Source organism: Chionomys nivalis, chromosome 19 (assembly GCF_950005125.1).
Source record: "Chionomys nivalis chromosome 19, mChiNiv1.1, whole genome shotgun sequence".
Taxonomy (NCBI): Eukaryota; Metazoa; Chordata; class Mammalia; order Rodentia; family Cricetidae; genus Chionomys; species Chionomys nivalis.
The window spans coordinates 22594467-22619018 of record NC_080104.1 but is presented as its reverse complement, the minus strand read 5'-3'; the positions used below and the strand labels follow the sequence as shown (position 1 = coordinate 22619018).

Here is a 24552-nt window from a genome sequence, read left to right as displayed (position 1 = left end):
GAGCCTATCCTAGAACTAGCTCTTGTAGACCAGGCTGGCCTTGAACTCACAGATATCCACCTGCCTCTGCCTCCTGAGTGCTGGGATTAAAGGCGTGCACCACCACTTCCTGGTAAAATGTTCCTTTTAAACTTCCTGTTTTGTGATGCTTTGGAAGACTTTAATTTAATGGCATTCTTCAGTTCATTCATTGATGAGAAACAGAGATGTTAAGGAAGACTGTGATTTGATATTGGAGGTATATATAAGGAGTGATTGTCATTAGGTGCCATAAGGTATAGCTGTTCAGGTGACATCATGAGGAGACACTGAGCACAGCCCCGCACTTCCATGCTTGGTTATGCATATGTTGTAAGGACAAGCAAGATATATGCTTGTGTGTGTGTGTGTGTATCTAGGGAGGGAGGAAGGGAGGGAGAGGGATTAATTCTTGGTAGATAATGTTTCTTTCTTTCTTTCTTTCTTTCTTTCTTTCTTTCTTTCTTTTTTTTTTTGGTTTTTCGAGACAGGGTTTCTCTGTAGCTTTGGTGCATGTCCCGGAACTAGCTCTTGTAAACCAGGCTGGCCTCGAACTCCCAGAGATCCGCCTGCCTCTGCCTCCTGAGTGCTGGGATTAAAGGTGTGCGCCATGCGCCACACTGTCTGGCCTAGATAATGTTTCTTAATAAATTTAGGAAAGGCAATACATTCTGTTCAAACATTAAGATGCATTATTTTTCTTACTTCTTTTCTCCTGTTGATGTAAATCCCTGTAAGTCTGGCAATATGGGAAAAGAATTGACTAGAGTGAGTCATTCTAAATTCACCGGACTTTCACAAAAGCAGAATAAGCTGATATTAAAAGTACTGCCACTACGAGGTGATCTCCCTTTGAGCCCACCGGATTACCAATGAATTGAAGTTTGCTTTTCAACCTTTGGCTCTAAATCACTCCCCAGTCTCTGGACAATCAGTGAAAGTGAATTATCTGACTCTGCAGAGCATAACCCTGGGTTCCTCCATGACAGGAAACTGGAGGGTGTCTGGTTAAGCTGACCAGCGAGTGTCAAGTCACTTGGCTCATCTCCACTTACATTTTCCTCATGGAGCCAACTATGCTAGGGTGCTTCTCTTGCATGATGCCGTTTTGATTTTTCAATGGGCCTGGAGTAAAGTTTCAGCTATTTATATATTTGTAAATAAGCTGCCCTGCAGACTCAGCATGGGAAAAGGCAGATGCTGTTTTATATGGAAAATGAAAATGCTTTCTGTGCCTGAACTTGTTTTTATTGTTCTGGCATATTCTAGTTGACATTCATGAGGGTCGAAGCCTCACAAATGTGGGAATCAGAAACCCATTAGAGTACATTCAATATCCTTAGCCTGGCTTCCGATCGGACACCCAAAGTTTGCTTAGACAAGGGTCCTCAAGATATTTATACTTACATTTACCTATCTATATCTATATTATTGTACATGTAAAACTATATTGACTAAAGGGTGTCATGACAACTTGCTGTGTTTTTCTTGATTTGAAACTCCTGCCCATTTCTTCAGTGTTTCTTGAGCTAACAAAGGGTGAGTATCTGTGCTTTAAAAGATTCTGGGTGGCCTGCTTTTAGTTGTCTGAGTTATCTTTCCAGAGGAAGCTTTTTCCCCTGTTAGGGGTTTTACTCTTACTGCTAAAAGAATTTAAGAATGAACTCAAGTGGAATCTTGAAGTCAATTTTATTAGAATTTAAATGAAAAACTCTCAGAGCAGTCAAACTGTAATTCTCCCCAGAGAAACAGAAGGGGAAAGAGAGAAAAGAAAATCATGTTTGTTGAACCAGCATGGAGGTCAGACCCAAGGCAGACAAGTAGCCGCATGGCAAGGAGCAAGGCAGCCCTAAGGTGTGTTTAGGGAACAGATAAAAGGGAAGGGAAATGTTACAGTCTTCTGTGTATTTCAGGAAGGTGGCGGGCACAGAAAGTGGCATGAATGCAGTCTGTAGGGCATTGTGTGATGAGAAGACTCTTGCGTAGAAAAGATACAGTGCCACATTAAAGGAGAGCGTGCTCTACCTGTCTCCTTAGATTGGCTTGAGAGGAGCCTGCCTTCCTAGGACTTGGACCTTGGAGAGGTGACTTGGATGTTATGTCACTGGAGAGTCTGTTCTCTTGACCAGAAGGAGTTTTTTTTTTATTCCGTAGTGAGTCTTTATTAATACTCTAACAATACAAAAGTGTTCATATATTTTGAGTTTCTATGTATTGTTGGTCCTAAAGCCACCACAGTCAGAGCTGGGTTAGGAAATCGGAAATCAAGAAATGAATCTTCTGATTTATCATTGATTCTGTTGTGGTAAATCACCCTGTATCTCAGGTTATTTATTTATAGAGCTGTCTGGAATACTATAGTAGGATGAATTTTGAGGCCATATTGAGTTCTGTTGATTTTTAGTGCTTTGACCTATTAGAGGGGCACTTAAATGTGAAGCATTTATCTAATTATCCTTTATCAACAAAAAGTCAGGTGTCAGATATTGGGGTAAGAACCTGAAAGATTAGAGAAGTAGCAGAACAGTCACCAATGACTTTCTACTTCTTCTGTTCCTTCCTCTAAAAGGGCTGAGATCATCTCTAGGCTCTGCCTTACTACTTCCTCAGTCCTCCAAAATCTCTATGGTTAATTTTGGTCAGCTAACATCTAGCTCTACCTCTGATTCAAAACAAACTATATTGTCAGAATGCAAAACAGCATCATATATCGTTTCTCCCCTTTTTAATAAAAGGGAAGATTTTAGCTCTAATATAGTAAAACAATATACAGTATGTACAATAACTATGTACAAATATATACAGGAAAGAATTACATCAACAATGTGCAGTCCATTTGCATTTGAAATTCAGAGAAAATACTACATTATCTATCGTATCTTGGTGAGTCCAAAGTGTTGTACCTAATTTACTTTCTATCCTAACTTGTATCACCAGCCCCAAACTATCTTTTTATGCTGCTCAACCTTATATTCCTTACACTTCTCTTGTAAGTTTCTTTTCTGAATTTGGTAACAAGAAAAACTCTTGTTTTATCTTGATTTATCTTGTCTTCAACTCCATCAGAGACCCGAGAAGAATATAATATTACCTGAATAAATGGGAAATGCAGAGCAAACAACTTTCAAAACTAAGAAATGACAAACACCCAAGGTTATAAATTAACTTATAAGACTGGGACTAAAAAAAAAGACCATTTGCCTTATATGTCTGTGGAGAATAGCAGAAGCAAAATTTGGGAAGGTTTATAAAATTTTACCCTGTTGGAAATGTGCTATACCATTAGGCCAATTTACTCTTTTTCTTGGGACATTTTCTCTGGATGATTCATCTTTTTTCTTCAGATGTCTCATTTGTCCAGTTGTCTTCAGATTCCTTAGTTGGATGCCTTCATTCTCTTGGAAAAACAAAAACAAAACCCTACCACAACCCTAACTTTGGGAAGTTTCCTTTTTTGGCAGGTTATATCTGATCAAATGAAAGGGATTTGTTAGTCTTAAAAGTTAGTTTAGATTTAATGGCCATACTGTTTAATGAATTATTACCTCTTCTAATCAAGAGGTCTCTCCTGTTGGAATCTAAGCTTTACCAGTTTTGATGGTAGGAATCCCTATCTTTTCTTCTGCTGTGGAAACAAAAGCGAAACCTCTTTCCCAATATGACTATATTTTGTTACCAAAATGTCTAGTGTATCCTTGGTTATTGCTTTATGAAGGCAGGATTATATAGCTCCATACTTTTACCTGGAAGTAAGGGATAGTCCATGGGAGTAGAATAGTGGTTACGAGAGTCCAAGAGAGATGTATTAGTTACATTTCATCGCTGTCAAAAGACACCATGACCGAAAAGGCTCATGGAAGACAAAGTTTATTTGAACTTACAGTTCCAGAGGCCATGATGGTGGTGGGGGAAGGGGCATGGTGTTGTAATACGAGCGGCGTGGCTCCGTCTCCGGCACCCAGCCGCCCGCATGGCTAGCTTATGCCCCGAAATAATTACACGGAAACTGTATTCTTTTAATCACTGCCTGGCCCATTAGTTCCGGCCTCTTATTGACTAGCTCTTACATATTGATCTAACCCATTTCTAATATTCTGTGTAGTACCACGAGCTGGCTTACCAGGGAGAATCTTAACCTGCGTCTGTCTGGAGTGGGAGAATCATGGCGACTCCTCACTCGGCTTCTTTCTCCCAGCATCCTGTCTGTTTACTCCACCCACCTAAGGGCTAGCCTAAAAATGGGCCTAGGCAGTTTCTTTATTATTTAACCAATGACCTTCCTCCATCATTTCCCCTTTTTCTGTTTAAACAAAAAAGGCTTTCACTTTAACATAGTAAAATTACATATAACAAAACAGTTATAAAGCAAGAATTACAGTTACAATACTTATATCTATTTTATCTTTTATCATAACAATGGAAAACTGTAACTATAACTAACCATTCTTCAACTCCATCAAAGACTCCAGAAGGATATAATATTACCTAAGTAAACAAGAAATAAGAAAACTCTAGAAATGACAGAGACATCTTGCTGCCTGGACAGTCACCCAAAGTTCTTTTGTACCGTTGGGGCATCCATCTTCGGCCTACAGGCCCATAGTATCCAGCAGACATTTTCATCAAGCAGGAAATTCCAAAGACAGTTCAGTCACTTTTTGCTGTGTCCTGTAGAATGTCTCGCAGACTCTTTTATGAGTCAGGAACCCCGAAAAACCATCTTACATTTAGGCAAGTTCAGCAGTCCTCTTTCTGCGGGTTCTCTGTGTCCAGTTTATGCAACAGTCCAGGCAAGAGCAGTTTCTTGCCCAAATGGCTATCAAACTCCTTAAGGAGCCTCTTCGATGCCCATAATCCTCTTGAAGTAGATTGGTGCTGCCAGGAGCAGACGTGTCTCATTGTCATGAAAAGCCCTAAGTTATTAAAATTTTTTAAATGCCATATTCTGCAGTCTTTGAAAGATATGAAGAATGCCTATCTAGCTGAAATATATCTATGCACATCTAGAAAATCTAACATGACTAAAAGCTTGACAATTATCGATGATTATCCATTAACAACCTATATACATTACATTTTTTAATGAACTATACAATCACAATACCTTAATCAAGATTAGAAATATGCATATACATATAACAAAATTGACCTTCAAATCCACACCAATACAAATTATTCATATCTATATCATATCCCCCTTTAAATGTAAAAGAACATTTATAAACAATATTTGGGAACATGGGCGCAGTTTTTTCTCTCCAAACTGCTTCCTGCTGAATGGGGGCGTCGTTAATTAGGTCTTTCATGGTATAACCTGTGTGTCAGGGTCATCTCGGTTGGCAGTTGTGTGAAGTAATTTTTTGAAGGGGTTCACAGTAACCTTTCAGGAGGGCGTGGTCTATCATACCATATTGGGATAGAAGAAATCCACAGGGTCGCATCCTCTGTGAAAACAAAAGAAGACCCTCTCCAAAGCATCATATCCTTAGACCCAAATTCTGAAATCATAATACCCTTGTATCCATTCTGGTTTAGCTTGGTAGCCCATATAATGAAATGTCTCTCTGTACTTAGCTCCTTTACAGTCAAAAATTTTAAAGAAAACACAATAATACAAAGAATCCAGACTCTCTGTGAATTTTCCATTTTTACGTGGCTTATTTTTCTTTATTTCTTTTAATCTATAACTATCTGTACTCTGTCTCTTTAAAGACTTTACCCTTTTTTTAAAACCATTAACTTTATTGTCTATATTTGTTTTTTCTCTCTCTCAAGCCTACGTACAGTCACCAACACTGTGGTCTTTTATGTCTGAATCTGTTTTATTGTGAATCTGTAATTTTTTACTATCCAGGAGCATTTTTTAAAATGTTAAGCGCTTCTTAAAAACCTAAGTTGCACCATATAGAGGTATTATGGTACTGCCTGTGTCCTGCCCAGTCTAAACCTTAACTGCGCTGTTATTATGGTAATTATGGTAGTTCCTGCCTGAGACCAGCAGAGTTCCTCATGGCGGAGCTGAGCTGCTCCTGCCTCAGAGCCATTTGTTGCCCCTGAGCCACAGACAGTTCCAGGCACACAGCAGTCCACATTGCCATCAAGCAAGCCGTAGCTCTTTACTCCAAATGCTCCATTGAAAGACTCTGTCTCCCGCAGGAGCCAGACAGAGATCGCGATGGCGGCACAGCCCAGAAAGCCGGCATTTTAAAACAGCCAGTTTTTTCCTGTTGCTGAGTCAGGACAATTTCTTTGCCGCACACAACCCACAAACAGCAAAAAGCTGTCTTAAATTTTCTCTGTGTCCTTTTTAAGCCCTCTCAGGTTTTACGTGGAGTTCATTAGCACGTTGGGTGCCACTCTGTTGTAATACGAGCGGCGTGGCTCCTTCTCCGGCACCCAGCCGCCCGCATGGCTAGCTTATGCCCCGAAATAATTACACGGAAACTGTATTCTTTTAATCACTGCCTGGCCCATTAGTTCCGGCCTCTTATTGATCTAACCCATTTCTAATATTCTGTGTAGTACCACGAGCTGGCTTACCAGGGAGAATCTTAACCTGCGTCTGTCTGGAGTGGGAGAATCATGGCGACTCCTCACTCGGCTTCTTTCTCCCAGCATCCTGTCTGTTTACTCCACCCACCTAAGGGCTGGCCTAAAAATGGGCCTAGGCAGTTTCTTTATTATTTAACCAATGACCTTCCTCCATCAGCATGGTAGCAAGTGTCTAGAATAGGGAGCCAGGAGAGGATCTACTCAACTGCAAAAAAGAAACAGAATAAACTGGAAGTGGGCAAGGCTATGAACTCTTGATGCAGGCCCTCAGTGATGTACTTCCTCTAGCAACGTTGGACCAACTCCATAAACAGCATGACTATCTGGATATGAGTGATTAATTACTTCAGTTTATGGGAGGATTCTTCTCATTTAAAATAGTACAGCTGGGTATCAGGAGGGATGGGGAGGGAGGGATCAGTGGATACTAAGTCACAAAGAGATAGGAGTAGCTCCTAATGTTGGATAGCATAGAGGGATAACCACAAATAATGACAATATATTGTACATTTCAAAAGGCTTGAAAAAGATTTTGAAAGTTTCATTATAAGGAACTGAGGACCATTTAAAGTGATAAATGCATTTACTTTCATTTTCTATCATTCAATGCATACATGTATCAAAAGTCATATAACACCCCATTACTAGGTATGATTTTTAAATATCAAGTAAAGTAATTGATATATAAAAGATCACAGGACAAGTAAAAAATTATAGGAAAATGCTTGCAGTCTTTTGAGATATTAGAAGTGTCAATGAATATTCACAAAAGCTAAGAAAATGTCATAGAAAGAAAACCTGAGCATGTCTCAAAAAAAGGGAAGAAGGAAGTAGAACTATTCTAATGTGTATTTTTGCATTTTAGACTTTTGGGGGGCCTCTGGAGTTTAGCATCTTCCTTGAAAATCACCCTGAATCTGAGTGGTGCACTGGATAGCTTATGCCAAAATTTACATCCCAGCACATTCATATCCTTGTATGGTTCCTAGAAGTATGACTTTTCCACATGGGCTTTTATACAAACTCAAGTTTATTTTCTTATTAATTAAATTTCTTCATTTACCTTACATCCTGGCTGCAGGTTTCCCTCCCTCCTCTCCTCCACTGTAAGCTGTCATTAGTCAAACTCAGGTTTTTAGGATTACAAACAGCACTCCAAACTACGGGAAAGGGTTTTACGCTCCGTATAGGATTATTTCCAAAAAACTGATTTGTAGACCTGAGAGCCATCTTCAGGGATCCCGATAGAGAACTAGCTCTGTCCCAGCACATTCATATCCTTGTATACTTTGTATTCTCTGAAGTCATCTGTAGCCTTAGGGCCCGTGGTTCTAAATGCAAAAGTGTTGTTTTTAAACTCAATCCTTACGCAATTATTAACAGGAATGGGTGTGTCTTCCACCTGTCCTAGCTGTTCCTAAATGGTTCCACTCAGCTAAAGGATGAATGAGAAGCAGCATTTTAAGTTCCTCTAATTTATGCAATCAGCGCTTATTTTAGTCAGCAAACATCGAACATCCTACGACTCAGCACCGAACACTGTTCCAGGCTTCCACTGGTAAGGGATGTGACTCTGTCTTCCCTTCCGGGAACCTGTTAGAGAGATACAGGATACAAGGAAAAGTTACACTTCCCTAAAAATTTTACAGCTCTGACTATTTCCCTACAAATGTCATGATTTCCTTTATCTTTGTAACTGAAGCAGATCCCATTACATCACATTTTCTTCATCTTTTTAACTACTGAGAGACAAAATCGATTCCACTTCTTAATTATTGTAAATAAAATAGCAATAAACATAAAAATATTACATTAAGTGAAGCATCCCAGGCTAATAAAAACAAATACTAAATATTTTCTCTCTTATACATAGATAGAATAAATAAATATTATATATGGTAGCTAATCCATATATGTTCATATATAATTATGAAATTAAAAAGGAGGCCATGCAGACGGGAAAATAAGGAAGAGGAAAATTAAAAGGATGGTATAGAGTACACGTGCCCTGAGAAAGAAGTGAGTCAACTGGGAAGGGACCAGGAGGATGAGGAGGGAAGGGGAGGATAAGGATCAATAGGAACTAACTATGCATCAAAATACCATAATGGAACCCATCACTTTATATATATGAAAGAAAGAAACAGCTACTAGGGACTGCAGAGATGACAGATCAGAAGTTAAGAACACATGCCATTAAAAAAAGAAAAAATTTAGAGAAAAAAAATGAATAAAAAAGAACACAAATGCTGACAGAGATGTGGAGAAACTTATGGATTGTTGGTGGGAGTATAAACTTGGCCAGTCACTATAGAAATCAGTATGGAGCTTCCTCCAAAAATAAAACTGCTAATTAATCTGACAAAAAACAAAAACCAAAAAGAAAAGAACACATGCTCTTCTTCCAAACCTGAGTTGAGTGTCCAGTACTCACATCTGGCTCCTTATGGAACCCTGCAACTCCGGTTCCAGGAGGACTTAAAACTTCCGACCTTCTGACCTCTTAGGTTATTGGCCCTCATATGTATATAACCGCTCACACATAGACATAATTAAAACTAAAAAAAGCTTAAAAAACCAGCAACTAATAATAATAATAATTAATAACACCAGCAACAATGGTAAGTTCTTCTTGTGCTGGTCTGAGAAGAACCTGGAACCTCCGGTCTTTCACGGTTCAGCATGGTTAAGCCATGTGGCTCAAAGCCCACCCCTCTGTCATTGAGGCTAAACTTTAAGCACCATGCGTGTAAGGGTCAATTTTCAGTATTTTCATTCTTTCCCTCATAAGGGCTTGTTTTCTAACCCGTGATTCACTTTTTTTCGCTCTTAGCTGGGTCCTTTCCAAGTACTTAGAACCAGCTGAATTTTGAGGCATGAAGCTGTGCTCAGAGCTCTGACACAGGCTTCTAATTCCTGGGCGTTTTTGAAGGATCATTTTGCAGCTCCATTAAGCTATAGAGAATGACTATGTTTCCCCTGGGCTTTCCTTTGGACATTCTTTTGTTTTGAGATAGGAAGCTTCCTATATAAGGGCGATGTGACTTAGCTAAAACCTTGTCCAGCTGTTTTATGAGACTGACTGACTGTTACACATGATTCTTTACGTCATCATGGTGGTACTTCCTTAATTATTATCTGGCTCGCTAAGAATGTGAGGTGAGTCACTGCTCATACATTCTAAAATGGAAAGAGAAGACTGCTGGGCTCAGTATGGAATTGTTTAAGTCAAGTCAAACTATTTAGCAAAATTACTAGTGTTAAATCTGAAGGAATTTAAAGATAACTCTTGTAGAAGTTTTAAATAATGTATGGAAATATTAACAATAGTTACAAAAAATTATCTTAGACCTCTTTAAGAAATTCAGGGACATTTTTATCTATTGACAAGTGATTTAACATAAAAATGACTACAGAAATGTAAAAAGATGCAAAATCCTCTAGAATTTTTGTTTGTTCTGGAAAGTTTTATTTTTTCTCTCAAATTTACTTTGTAACTGGTTGGATATAAATTAATGATCAGAAGTTAAGCGAGATATATGCAACAGTTTTACAGAACCTGATAATCTAATTTCAATATTTTTCAAGTTCATCCTTAAGTCTTTTCATCACAGAGTTCATTTGGAAATTAAGCAACATAATAATATTTGATTTGACTGTCATATTAACTATTTATTATATAACTTCTTCTATAATGCAATTAGGAAGGACCTTCAAGACAATTCTGTATGTATAAAAGTGGTAATTAAATACTCAACACAATATTTTAAAAATCGTATTGATTGATAGGTGGAGACTGCTTCATTTGCTCATCATTTTAAAGCACAGTATCACTGAGTTGAAAGAACAAATATCCTCAAGAATATAAGAAATAAACACCTGCTAAATGGATAAAACCTTTCATTTTTACTACACTGTCTCTACTGATAACACTTCAGAAGATTTAAGAGTATGCTTGCATTAATTGCAAGGGAAAGTAAAGAGATCCCTTTGAGATTACAGCTATGAAGTCATGTGGTTATAGAAGCCCTTCTGCTTCTACTGCTTTACTGTATTTCATGTGAAGTCCATGTGCCTTTCTTGTTGGTCACCTAGTAAGACTTGAGAAGATTTTATCTTCTCCTCCTCAAACTTAGTTAATCGAATATTTTTCCTTCAGATTTCACATAACTCAGTATTATTTTGGAAAGCTAAACTGCATGCGTAATGGATCACAAGTGCATAGATGTTCATTGCTATCACTTTAATTGAAGATTCATTTGAGTGTAAACCCAGAGACAGATAATCTTATTTGTTCAGAAACTTTTAAAATTTTGTATCTCTTTGGAGTGCTAGTTGAAAAAAAAAACACTTATAAACTTTAAATATTTTTATTTCACATGAGTTTTGAATGAAGACACTATGAAGAGATTTTATTTGCATAATATTAACTTATATTTTGTTGTGAAGAAGCCACTAGTTAGTTCCCGGCCACTTAACCCCAAAATAATAACATAGAAACTGTATTATTTAAATCGTTGCTTGGCCCATTAGCTTTAGCTTCTTATTGGGTAACTCTTACATCTTAATTTAACCCATCTCCATTAATCTATGCATCACTATGAAGTCAAAGTTTCAGCATGTCTGTCTCTAGCGGTGACTCCATGGCTTCTTTCTGACTCCACCTCCTTTCTCCCAGCATTCAGCTTAGTTTTTCCTGCCTACTTCTATTCCCTGCACAGGTCCAAGACAGTTTCTTTATTAACCAATGGTATTCACAGCATACAGAGGGGAACCCCACATCAATCTTTAATATATTAGTAAAGTAAGGAGTCTCATTATCACCTTCAAAGATTAAACACACTGTCAAATATAATGAAAGAAAATGCCTGTTAATAGTGCTGCCCATTTACAAACTTACCTCTTTCTAGATTCAAATGCATATAAAGAAAGTGTCTGTGCTTCCATTTCTGAGGAAAACAGTGTTTTTCCCCCCTCTATTTGCTATAGTGCAGAGCAGAATGCTAGCCATGTAAAACACAATTCTTCCAATGGAACAGCTAGTATGTTATCCTAGCAGAAGGGAAGGTGGTGTGGGACAATTCTGTATTCTTTCAATTATGTTTTAAATAAACACTGATTGGCCAGTAGCCAGGCAGGAAGTATAGGCAGGAAAAGCAGATAGGAAGTAGAGACAGGGCAATGAGAAGAGGAGAATTCTGGGAAGGAGGAAGCCCATTCCTCATAGTCCTGTCCAGACACCAAAGAAGCAGGATGTGACCTGCCCCACTGAAAAAGGTACAGAGACATGTGGCTAACACAGATAAGAATAATGGGTTAATATAAGTTATAAGAGTTAACAAGAAGCCTGAGCTAATGGGCCAATCAGTTTATATCTAATGTAGACTCTCTGTGTAAGTTCTTTGGGGCTAAAGGCTGTGGGACCTGGTGGGAGGACAGAAACCCCAAAAAGCAGGCCCTCATGTTACAGGAAGGGAAGCAATTGAAGGCCAGCTTTGTATCTCTGAGCAAACAGTATTCAGAGGAAAACAGAAACCCTATATAAATAGGATATAACTTTGTGGTGGAAGAAAAGAAAAAGAAAGAAAAAAGAAAGGGCAGGAAGGGAGAGGAAATGAGATCAAATGAAAGACTTGTATCACATTTTCTGTCAATTTGATTCAATCCTGGGAAGAGGGAATCTCAGTTGAGGAAAAAGCCTCAATCAGAATACCTAAGAGCATGCCTGGGGAGCATTTTCACACTCTACAAATAACACAGGTGGATGAGCACGTGCTTCACACATCTCTGATCTTATTAAGCCCATAACAGTACTGAGAAGATTAATTAATAATTAACTTAAGGAATTGGAAGATGTTTTGTTTTTTATAATGCTTGCAAAGTTTTAAATAACTAAGCATAACCTTAAATTTTATGAATCAATTTTGCTTTTTTATTTATTTAGCAGTGTGTACATGCACATGTATTTGTGTGTGTGTATGTAAACATACCATCACATATAACGTGGAGTTAGAGGATAATATGAGGAGTTTGATGCCCTCATTCCACCATGTGGCTTTGAATTGAATTGAAGTCAGTTTATTATCTTGGCTACCAGCACCTCTACCCCCGCTGATTCACCTCTTCTGGCTCTAAATTGTTGAATTAGTTAAAGAACTGATGGTTGTAATGTATGATTTCTTGCTATATATAAGAATACCTTTATAGCAACTCTACAGACTTTTTATAAAGTGGTAGGACTCTATTTTTATAAAATATCACTATAATCATAAAGTAGTTTTAAAATTACTCTCGGATGCTACCAAATAAATAGATAAAAGCACAATTTCAATGATAAACTTTAGGATTTATGTCAACCAAAGAAGAATAGCTGTGGCACCTAATTGCTCATAAACCTCTTACCATTCAACTTTTTTTCTTAGCAATGAAGACTAATCAAAATGGTAGCCTAAAATTGCTTATATTATTTTATGCGGCACATATATTTACTTACCTTGTCCATAGCCTCATTTTAATGACAACTTAGATTTCTTAAAATACATTCACTCTAAAAAGGTGAATATTTTATAACTTTTAAACAAAAAAATAAGATACTCAAATAACTGAGAAGAAAAATTTGATTTGCTGTAACTAGACACTTTAAGTGAATTGGTGATAGATTTGTCAGTAAAAGTTTTGATCAGCATTGTCACACAAGATGGCACTGTAAGAATTAACACCTAGGTGCTTGAATGTAGGTTTGAATTAGGCAATCTTACTTGAACCCTCTCATCTTCCTCTTTACATCTTGGAATCCTTGTCTCAGCTGTCTTCTTCAGAGGTGGCCTTTCTGCTTTCCTCATTTGTGATCTTAGTCTCCTCCCAGCCAACCTCCTCTGAGACCTTCTTCTACAATTGATCCTTTGTACTTGTGTCTTCAACTCGTCTCTTCATAGTACCCTAGCCTCTTAGTCTTCAAATATATACTTAATCCCACCCTAGTCTAGAAACATTTCCTAGACAGTCCCATTCACTCACAAACCCTCCATGTTACTGACACATTTTCTTAATCATCCCCTAACCCATTCACATATGACCAAGATTTTCTCAGACCTATAAAAATGTCTTCTTCTGAGATCCTAGTAACTACTGTTCCATTTCCAGTGACAATCGCATCAGTATTACAGTGTCTCTCTTGTACCTCTGTTTCTCTTTCCTGACAACTGGACTGCTATGTAGCGTAGAAAATCTCGTGCAGCCCTATCTTCAGCATTCAGTCCCTGCCAATGTCTTCAGTCAAATTTACTTAAATTTTGTGCTCCAACACACTTCACTTTTGATGTAATTTTGCCCACAATTCTTTTCTCATTTTGGCCGGAGTCATATAAGTGGTCCCAGAAGACTCAATCAACTTGGGGGTCAAAATGATGTTATGAACACACAAAACCCCCATCACTATGAAACCTCCTCCTTACCTGGTTATCTAGGGAATGTCAGTTCCCCAAATGGTTATTTGGGTTTATTTTCTGGGAACCACAAAGATGTTCATCATGTGTACATGTTTAAAACAAAAAGATATGGCTGAGCAAGGGCTGTAGCCTAGTGATTCCAGCACTGGCCACTACCATGGCACACGTAATGCCCATGGGGTGGGTTTAATTCCCAGTGCTATAAAGAAAATAGGAATTGAAACAAGAACAACAAAAAAAAGTAAGTCCACTTCCATCATTGTTCTCTCAATTTCTGGTCATTCCCTTGCTGGAATTCCTATCCATGAAAATGTTGCTCCCCACAACAGTGAAATTCTGCTCAGACCTGCTCGTCTTCAGTCTTCAGGTTATAGAGTTACCCTGTAGCTACACACACATCCATCCACACTTTGAAGGGGTGTGTTAAGGATGCAGCGCCTCTGATTCTGGGCCACTGAGGCTGCACAGTATACCCACATAGCTTCATAAAATTCTCAGTAAAGAAATTCTATTGACTCCCGGTTCTCCTTCCGTGAGGCTCAAAAGCTGGACATATGAATATGATCAATTTTTTCAGCTGCCCTCATGTTGCTTGCTCTTTTTGATACACATATTAAGCATATAAAATTATCTTTTCTTAGGAGGACCATAGAGAAGAGAACTTCATGATATTATGTCACTGTTAAGTTCAGCTTTGATGCCAGTGAAGGAAAAGAAATTCCGCAAAGCATTTTACTCAATTCCTAAATGATCATGGTTGCTCACTGTGAGATGAAAGATGAATAAAGGCATAGTCTATGCTTTCAAGTTATTTCTGTCTCAAAAGCCAGAGAGGCCAACAATTAGTTATTATGGAATGTAATGTCATATATATATGTGTGTGTGTGTGTGTGTGTGTGTGTGTGTGTGTGTGACATGCACTCTGGGAGAGCAGATGAAGAACAGTTTCACAGAGGATTTGAAAGGTTGAGATTTAAAGTATGATTGCGCTAGATGAGCTGGGGGACAGCATGCTCTGTGTCTGTTAAAGAGAGTATTAAAGTCCTTTTAAAGGTCAAGGCACTTGGAGGGATACTAAGAGAATCCTGTGCGGTTAGTGAGAGAGAGTCGAGTCGAGATAGGCCATATGTGCCCGTCTGAAGAGTATGAACCTCATTCATCTATAAAGTCAAAGGTTTGGGAGCAGTAGCATACACCCTAGGAAAATAAAAAGAGGAACTGTGTGAATGCCATTGAGAAATCCCAGCTTTCAGTTAGGTGTGAGACTTCTGAAGTGGATTTTGAAGCAGAAGCCAAGCACCCAGATCCCAGAAACCATTTCTGATCTCTAGGGATTCTTGTGAAGACTGAGTTTTACTCGGGGTGTTTTGCTCTTCCTTGAGTGAGAAACACCTGACAGAACTCACTTGCGATGGTTCTCTTTTTCCGAAGAGCAACTTGCTTAATTCGCTGTGGTGTTTTTGGTTTTGTTTTTCCTTGGAAGCTGGACGGCACTTGTAGGAGGGCTTGTGTTCAACAGGAAGTCATTTACAACACCACAATGAACAAGTGCTTACCAGAACAGGCGAGAAATTATTAGAGCATCACCAAGCTTTGTTTTCCCATTAACAACCCATCTGTCTGAACCCTCTTAGCAAACACAAAAAGGCTAAGATTTCAGACTCTCTGTTACTCTGAAATCAAACATTATCCCCAAGCCTGAGGGAAGGCATTTTGACAGACTCTCCAGCCCAGCTAGCCACACTCGCCTGTAAGTAGACAGGTGATTGTGGATGTCAGCTGGGAAAGAAATGACTTACTATAAACTGCAGGCATCTCTCACTTCACTCTCAGGAAATGTAACTTGGATCATATTTCTCTTCCTGGAAGACGTTCAGCAAGGCAGAGACCTCAGCGATACTGGTAAATACGGAAGTTCTTCATGAACCCTGCCTCACACTTATTCAGAATGGAAGAATTAATTTGGAAGCCTGTTCTTAATGTTTAAAAATAGAATTTTTTCCATGTGGCCATTCATTTTAAAAGAAAAAAAATAAACAAATGTCCATCTTGTTAACTATGATCTAGAAAACTCGCTTTAGTTCTACAGGAACAGAGCTTTCTTCTGAAGGCCGCTTTCCTTAAAGCCCTGGGCCATGAGCTGCTTGAAGAATTAGCATTGGGACCCCAGTAAACAACAGTTAAGCCTTTTCAACACGCTGTTGTTTAGGAACAAATTACACTTGATTTGGGGAACATAATTTATGAAGTAAAGTTTTTCTAAAACAATTAAGCCCTCATTCTTATGATTTATGAGCGCTGAGAGCTTGAAAAAAAATCTCTGTTCTTGTTTTCCATAGGTTCCTCCTGGCCTCAAATTCCTTATTACAAGGAAGTCTGCGGAAAGGAAACAGCAGTTAGGAGGTTGTTTCTCTGCCCAGCCTCTTACCCCACAGTTGGTTTTATCTTTTACTGTGTGTGTAAGACAGAAGTGCTGTTTGCCATTTGCAGACTGTGATTCCCTTAGGAATGTAGAAAACTCCACTAGGCTGAGCTTTCTATACAAGGAAATGACTTGACACACCAAGAAACAGAAATTGATGACTGTTCGCTGTGCTCTTTATTTTTCTCATCAGAGAAACATCTAAGCTTGTGATGGAGAATAAATCAATCTGTCTTACACTTCTTTCTCCCCATAAAAGAGCCATGCTGGTACATATCTGGGCATATTTTAGAAGCGAGCTATTTTCAGTGTCATTCTTCTTGAATCTGCCAGACTTCCAGTGCCCGCTACCTGGAAAGGAGGGGGGCAGTGAAGCCTTGTCCCCTGGAGTCAGGCCCTGCTGCCTTCTCATTATTTGGTCAGCCAGGGCTGCCTTTCAATTTGCTCAGTTGAAATCTTCTGTCCTTGTGTGACGAGGGTAATCTTTACCTTTATTAAGTTAGCCTTGTGGGTAGGTAGCAATGCCAGATCCTGGTTTGGGAGTTCAGTGGATGAATGGGCTGGAACAGACACTGATCTGTATGTGGGACAGTGATCCAGGATCTGAGCAGAGAGTTCTCCTGTCAATCATTGCTCACAATTGTCGGATATATGATCATTTCTTTACATCCTAAAGAAATTGCCCCCCTCAGCTCTGGCAGTCACACAGGTCCAGTGTGTGCTTGGAAGGTTTTCGAGCAAGAGAAGAGGATGGTCTTCCTAATACATAGTAGACTTGCCCCAAGGTGTCTGCCCTGATCCTAGGAGAGCATCAGCTCCTGGATGAGAAGGGCTTCTAGCTTCAAAAAATTAAGCCACCAATCCCTTTGGATTGCTATCCAGCCAAGGCCACACCTATACAGCTACTTGACCCCTGACCTTTGGACTGTGTTCACTAAATACCCTCTTTAATGTCCTCAGCCCCTTTCACACTCTACCGTGAAACCCCAGCTGTCTCCATTCAGATGGCCCAGGCTCCAGCCATGGCTAACACATAAGGAAGGGTTTTTATACAAGAAAAATAAAGTGAATTAAGTCTGTATTTTTTTGAAAAAAAGAATTCTTCATCTTTTTAATTAGGGTACTATTCCATTTGTTTTCTTCCCTGGGTGTTAAAGTCTCATTCTGGTACCTTTCTTCTATAAGACACACCGACATTTCTCAGTTCTTCAGCCCTTTTTGTCCCACTGTGTAACTGTGGATGTATATACTGCCCTCGAGATTTGCACTCCTTCCTGAAAGCCGAGTTACTGTTAAAGACATACTTGTCCAAAATAAACAAGTAATTGCTCAGGTTTATACGGGCAATTAGTTCCCATTTTACCTTCCTTAGCATATATCTTTCCTAAGACCTTAAGTAGCCCATTTTAAAGATATTACTCCGTGTTTTGTGACACTTCCTGGTGCGCTCAGATAACAGGAGGGGAAGGAGCTGTAATTATCAACCTCAGGGATACCAGGCACCTAGGAAGGACAAATGTCACAGTGAATATTTTCCTTAGAGACCAAACAGGATTTGCTGTTGTTGCTAATATCACTGTGTGACTGTAAACATGGAAACGATCCTTTCCTTAGATTTTGTAACGTTGGTATTTTATATTAATTTACTCACTCCCTCATGCTCAGGAAAAGAACTAGAGACTTCTTTTCTTCATCAGAGTCTGAAAAGATTACTTTTAAGCCAGATCAGAAACGATGAGGAGAATCTTATTTGTAACCAAGAGGATGCAAGCAACTTGATCTCCTGAGAAAAGCTGACCTTGGAACAAAAAGTCATGAGTTCAAGTCCCATCGTGATCTCTGCCTGGCAGAGGGATGGAAGGGCAGTCATTTATGTCCTGTGGCTTTGATTTCTCACTTCGGAACTAAGGCTGTTGATAAAAATTACTGTCAGGATCCCTTTCAGATTAAGAGTACAGTGTAAGGTTTCTCAGGCCTGAAACGTTTGAAAGAATGCAAGGATAATACTGAATAACATTTTTGTTGAAATCTTCAGCTGTTAGTGTTTTCCCGTCAGTGGTCTTAAATCTCTGTGGGGATCTTACATTCCTCTTTGGGAATGGCCATCTGAGGGGCTCATTGTTGGACAGTTTTTGTTTCCAAATTTTTCATGAAACTTTAGCATCACCTGGTCCTTTAATTGCTTTTTCTGTCATTTTCCTGCTGAACAGAATGTGGTGCTGTTTCCAAAGGTTAAGCAGGTAAACATAGATGGTTAGGCTCATTTAGCACCTAGGACAAGATCACAGGCATTGTGGGTTTCTGAAATGGCACAAGTCACAGTCCCAATGGTTGTTTAACAGAAACAAGTTTGCCATATCCCCGTTTTCATGGAAATCATTTTATGGTGTTGGGAACAGGTGATAAATGTGTAAGATGATAAATTATTAAAGACTCACAAGACTGAAGAAAGTAGAGCGAGGTGATGCGTCAGGTAGTGACTGGAGCCAGGATGACTTTAAACTTCTAAGAGAAAATGACATTTGAACTGAGACAAGAGAGATGGGGGGAATTTGTGTAAATGGAAACTTTGGAAAGACTGTCCCATGAGAGGGCTCAGTCAGGAGATACAAAGGACCAAGGCCTCAGTGACCACAGTGCATTGAAAGAATCAAAATCCAGGTCACTGTGGCATTCGCAGATGCCACACGGAATCTGGTGGAGGAAGCAATGTGTCTGAGGCGGGACCTCATCGGCTTCTGGACCAGCTCCTGGAAATGCCAGCTCCTGGAAATGTCCCCTTTCCTCTGCAAAATGGAAGACATGTTCTAAAAGTTTTAAGCAATTTTCCATTTTAAAAGTTTATTCTCTCTCCCATGTGCTGACCAGACTAAACCCAAGAGGAAAAGGAATATGTTTAATCATGATAGTGGAACAGGACTTCCATGGAGACATGCTGACTGCCTGCACTCACTCAATGACAGTGTAGCTGGAGAAGAATATTTGTCTAGAAAAGCATGAAGTTGAACAAAAGAATGATTTTGGCCTATAAGTAGAGATGCCCAAGAGAAACATAAGCATGTGAGTCCAGAGCACACAGAGGGAAGTTGACAAAGTTGACCAGGGTTTCTTCTCCCTTCTAGCTTATCTCCCTACTTCCTCCTCTTTCCTTCCCCTCCTCCTCTCCCCTCCTCCCTTCTCCTTTTCCTCATTCTCTTTCCTTCTTCTTCTCTCATTCCCTCCTTTTCTCCCTCCCCCCTCCATGTCTGTTTCTCCCCCCCCTCCATACCTCAAGGTGACATTTTGAGTGCTCAGATCTCATAACAGAGGTGTGTCGTTTTGGTCTAGCTAATTCAAGGATGTTTTGAAAATCAAACTTGGTCTTCCCTCTGTGTTTGCTACTAAAATTTCCTTCCTTTATCATAATCCCTGCGGATCTCGACTCTGTGCTTTCCAAAGTGAGAACTGATTATTAGATAACCTGGTAGCAAGATGTAACTGGTTTTCAAGGAATAATATTGACTAAGGTCTAGGGCTAGCAGGGCATCTGTTTTATAAACAGAAGCACTATCCAGGGAGGAGGAGCAGCCTACCAGTGGCTATCATGAGCTTGGGCATTCAGCAAAAGCACTGCATAATTAGAGAGAATGCTGGCACCTTCCCACACTTTTTGACCTCAGACCGCATGTTTAAATGACTTCGGAAGCACAATTCTATTTCACAATAATGAAAAGTACACAGTCATTCTCTACCAAAGTCATTCTTTCTCTCTTGCCAAGAGCTTTCCTACAATACAAAACTGTCTAAACTTTGTTATCTTATTTATTCTTCCTAATGGCATTAAATAAATTTTGCCAGCAAGAAATCTCATTAATCAGCAAGGAAAAAAATCACTAGAGAATATAGCAAACGTACAATTTGGATCAGTACAGTCTAGTCTAAAGGTCTGAACAATGAATTCTTTCATGGATACTTTAAATGCAATTTTTTAAAAAATAAAATGCAGTTTCATATGTCTTAGGGTTTTGTCATTAATTGATGAATTTTAAGTATGTGGAGAAAATATTCACTCAGGCACATTTTCATTTGAAGTTTTTCTTTTCAGTCTTTTCTGATGCTTCAGGGTGTTCCTCGGTGTAAAGGGGTAATTACAGACTTTAGTGACTTAGATTTACCTATTATAATAGAAAAGTGTAATTATTAGTCTACTTATTAATATTCAAAAAACTTGCCTCACAAATTTCCTATGAACACATGTGGCATTTGGAGGATTAGGAAGAGGTGGTGGTATAGTCTATACTACTCTGTTATTCGGTCTCTGAAGAAAACAAGTTAACTTACAGTCATTTTATTGGTTAGTGTTATTTTTTCCAAATGGAAACAGTTGTGGGATTTTTTGCTTTTTGTTTGGTTTGGGTTTTGAGAGACAGGGTTTTCTAGTGTAGCCCTGATTGCCCAGGCTGGCCTCAAACTCAGAGATCTGCTTACCTCTGCCTCCAGAGGGCTGGATTTAAAGGCGTAAGTCAGTTGGGATTTTTAAACGATCGTTAATGAGATAATGTTCTTTGGAAAAAATGAGTAAATGTAGAAAATACAAAGGGAAAAATGAAATCTCACTCAATTTTGACCCCAAAGGGAAACAATGTCATATTCAAAATTCCATTGAGCCCTCAAAAGTAGGTTAATATTAATGCCTGGGGCTAAAATTTATATGGATGATATTGGACTAGAAGCAATGAATATAAAATAGGGCGAAGTCAGAAAATATTCCATTGATAATTTATAGCAAAGCTATATATATTCATTCGAGTAAAGCTTAACAATATTTTCCTTAATGGCAATATCACTGAATAAGCAGCAGGTAGGGTTTCTTATAGGAAATTACACTCCATTCAAAAACATTCAGGCTGGATATCTTGGACATAGCAAGCTGTCATTATATCTCTCTGGTAGCACACGAGTAATCCAATATGGCCTCTTTTATAATAGAAACTTTGGCAAGGCCCAGAGAAACTGTTCTGTGTCACTGGCTGTTTGGGTGTGTGTCCTATAAACACGAAACCAAGTCGGTAGGAACAGATATCGTTTTTAGCATCTTATTTTTAAAGCATAGAAATTTCTCTTTAAGATTTACATGCTTGGCAAGCAAAATAAAATTAGTTTTTTGTTCTCAAAGACTGAATATAAATTTCTGAAAGAGAAATATGATAATTATAAAGATCTTTATCCTCTACAAACGCACACCAGAGACATTCCTTCCCTGCGTATTGGAGGGTGTAATTGTTATGTGTTAATTGTACTACGTAATCATTTTATCACAAGAGAAGTTTCATGATATAAAACATTTAAACTTTAAAATTAGATTATAAATTGCTGAAAATAATCATATTGAACCTTGTTGTATGACGTATTTAAGTTTCACTCTAGAATTAAGTCAGTCTTTACCTATTTTCTTGCTCAACTACTTCTTTCTTTAATACAAAGTCGTTAGTGCCCCCACTGAAATGCTGACGGACTTTGTGGTAAATATAAATTCCATGTTTGTGTTCAGTGTCAGAGAAGAGCACAGTGATAATCCAAGTAGAAGATGACAAAGAGTTGTTTCATTATTTTTTGTTTTGCCATAAAAAGAGTTAAAATAACTGCAATGTTGATTTTTTTTTAAAAAAAAAAAAAGTGAAAGATTTAAAAGGAAAAGAATTTACTCCATTTAAACCAAAGAGAATATGGACTAAAATTGTCTATGTCAGTGTTTTCAGAAGTCTGTCAATACAGCAAGGGCTTACAACAATCTAATGACTGGTTAAGTCTAGTAGGCATTGACAGCAGCATAGGAGCCACTGGAGGGTGGCAACAAGGGGCTCTGGGTTCTTAATAGACTCCTCCCTAGACCTGGCTTTACCTGGCTGATACTCAAAGTTTGTCTTTATTTTACCAGAGCAGAGCTCACTCAGTAGGAGTTGCTTCTTCCTTTGGGAAATAGAGGGAAACAATCAATGACTGTGTTGAGAATTACAACTACCATTTGTGGGATTCAGACACTGTTGTTCATAAGGTTGTGTGGAAAGACAGGAAAGACTTGAGAGGACCTTAAGAGTCTAACTTTGGATGAATTTGAAGCTCCATATAAACCTAACCAGAAGACTCACAAGAACTGTAGACTACCTCCTGTATGGTTATCCAGTACCCTGAGTGTACCCCAGTTATCCAGTAAACTCCAGGTGTACCCCAGTTATCCAGTACCATCTGAGTGTGCCCCAGTTATCCAGTATCATCTGAGTGTGCCCCAGTTAGCCAGTACCCTCTGAGTATACTCTAGTTATCTAGCACCCTCTGAGTATGCCTCAGTTATCCAGTAAACTCTGAGTATACCTCAGTTATCCAGGGCCCTATGAGTGCACCCTTAGAGCAGAGCTCGGAGACTTATAGCTGAGTCTCAGGGTCTCTCCCTTCTCTACTTCATCAGTTCTGGGACTGCAAGTTCAAGACATCACACTTTGCTTTAATGTGTGCATTGGGATTGAACTCATTTCCTCTTGCTTGTGTGCCAAGGTAATAATTTACTGAGCTATCAATCCAGTCCCGTGTTTATTTTTAACTCTTTTATTTTCTTATTATGTTTAAAATACATAGTTGCAAATACATATGTATGTACATACATCAATAATTATAATTCTATGTTGATAGGTATACAAAGTATAAAGAAGCATAACACAATGCAGGAGAGAAGAAATGGTTATATAGGAGCTAAATTTATATATAAAATATGTTATATGTATAATTGAAATTAAGTTGTCATTAATTTAAACCACAGTGTTGTAAATCTTTGTTAGTTATCATACTAACAAAGAGCAGTCAATAAGAAAGTAACATAAACAATATATTTTAGAAGGAATAAAATGGCACTGTAGAATAACATTTAATAATTAATGGAACAATAAAAACATAAAGTAAGTGGAAAACAAACAGCAAATGATAAGTATAAATCTCATCTAAATGATTATTACATTTATCAAATGATAAAAGTATGATGCACATATATGTACTATTTAAAATAGATAGACATACTCCATTGTTCAAATTTTAGTAAAAAATTCATTAAAAATATGAGAAGAAATATACCACTCAGTCTATTAAAAGATTGCTCTAGTGGCTATAAAGACAGCTATAATGGCTATACAAATGTCAGACAAAATAGACTTTAAGGAAAGGTTGTTTTTATAGTTTATCATTTTTATAATCTTAATGCTTCAAAAGGTGATAGCAATAATCACTATATATGTACCCAACATCACAGCCCTAAAATACACAAACTCTAACAGAGTTGAAGACAGACATAAATAATTCAATAAAAAAATGTGGAAAATTTCAATACCAAATGTAAAGATTAAGGGACCATTAGGTGGAAAATTCTCAAGGAAATAGGAAGCTTGAAATCTATGAGATAACCTATTCTAACAGTTTTCTGGAGCACATTCTTTCCTGAAGTAGAAGAATACATGTGCTTCTTAAGTGTGCATGGAACACTGTTTCAGAATAGGCTATAAATATATTTTAAAACTTTAAATGTTTTATATTCACATTAAATATCTTTTCCAATCAAAATGGACTCAGAAAACAGCAAAAAAATACTTCAAATGTAAAAACATGTACATGTTAAATACTCTGCACTTGAATTACCCATGGGTCAAATATACTAAGATTCATGAGCAGAAAACAAAATTTTCCAAAACTTACCCACTACAGATAACTCAATGCTTATAAGACCATTCTTATAAGCACATTCTATGAATTGCACACCACACCCCCTTCCTACTGCCTGGGGCCAATAGAGTGAAAGCGTGAGCTGACAGGTCATCTGTTAGAAATATTGGAAAAAGCAGAGAATACAGCCAGACAAAGTAAGAGACCTTGAGGGGAATGGGAATAACAGGCTAGAGAAGAAAACTCTATGAATGAGGAAAAAGAGACAAAAACACACAGAACAAGGGAACAAGGGGACAAGCTCCTCCCGTTTTTCCTGTACTCTTGGTGTTCACTATGGAAGCAAAGTGGGTGAAAGTTTATGGGATCTAAACTATGTCCTCCTTGAACACACCCACAAACTCCCCAGGAGAGACTACATCCAGCTCA

General features: G+C 38.3%; 1 protein-coding gene across 1 annotated transcript in view; it reads left to right on the top strand.

Moving 5' to 3' along the window:
- Col19a1 (collagen type XIX alpha 1 chain) overlaps nt 1–24552 on the top strand; it is a 311078-nt gene that overhangs the window by 23813 nt on the left and 262713 nt on the right. The gene's annotated exons all lie outside the window — the stretch shown is intronic.